Here is an 807-nt window from a genome sequence, read left to right on the forward strand (position 1 = left end):
AGTTTTGGAAGTGAGCAGATTTCCTTTGCTTGAGTCTACAACATGGAACTCAGTCTGACATGTGGACCCATGGGAGGATTTGAATGCCATCCCTGCGTTGGAGTTGCATCCATCCAATAAGAGACCGAGTAGAAGTGACAGTTCTGTCAGTCGAATATGAGACTTTTAATGGCAGGGTTGTGAGTTTGAGTGCCATTCTGTTTTTCCCTTTTTTAAGGCTTCATGAGCAGAGAGTACAGGGAGTGTTTGAAATGAGCAAGTCTCGCTTTGATTCAGGACTCTTACCTCTCAGCAGCATCTCACTATGAAAGATTGAATTTGATCTCATTTCATTCAAAGCTCGGGGTCTGTGCGGCTCAGTGGCACTTCTGGCTGTCTCCCGCTTCACAATCCATCAGTACTGAGAAAGCAATGGGGAATATTACTCACATGTTGTGTTCTTTAAGTTTTTGGAAAACTTGAATGTATGTATTTTCTTCCAAAACAAGGACACCAAGCCACTGTTAATGGAGAGCTGAAATAGCTCAGTTGGGAGAGCGTTAGACTGAAGATCTAAAGGTCCCTGGTTCAATCCCGGGTTTCAGCAATTTCGCTTCCTTATGCGTCCCTTGCCTTGGTTGTGATTTTCCAGTTGCACAATTTACATTGAAATTATTTACCAAGCACCAGTGGATTGAATTTGAGAAACAACACAGAGTCATTTACAACATTGAAGGTGGTCATTTGGCCTATCACGTCCATGCTGGCTCTCCCCGGAGCAATCTAGTCAGTTCCACTCACCAGCTCGATCCCTTTCCTCCTGCAAGT

At 44.1% G+C, this 807-nt stretch overlaps 1 non-coding gene across 1 annotated transcript; it reads left to right on the top strand.

Moving 5' to 3' along the window:
• Positions 1-513: 513 nt before the first annotated feature.
• Positions 514-586, top strand: trnaf-gaa (transfer RNA phenylalanine (anticodon GAA)). Its single transcript has one exon. It is a non-coding gene; the product is annotated as a tRNA-Phe (tRNA).
• The last annotated feature ends 221 nt before the right edge of the window (positions 587-807 follow it).

Source organism: Heterodontus francisci, unplaced genomic scaffold (assembly GCF_036365525.1).
Source record: "Heterodontus francisci isolate sHetFra1 unplaced genomic scaffold, sHetFra1.hap1 HAP1_SCAFFOLD_43, whole genome shotgun sequence".
NCBI lineage: Eukaryota > Metazoa > Chordata > Chondrichthyes > Heterodontiformes > Heterodontidae > Heterodontus > Heterodontus francisci.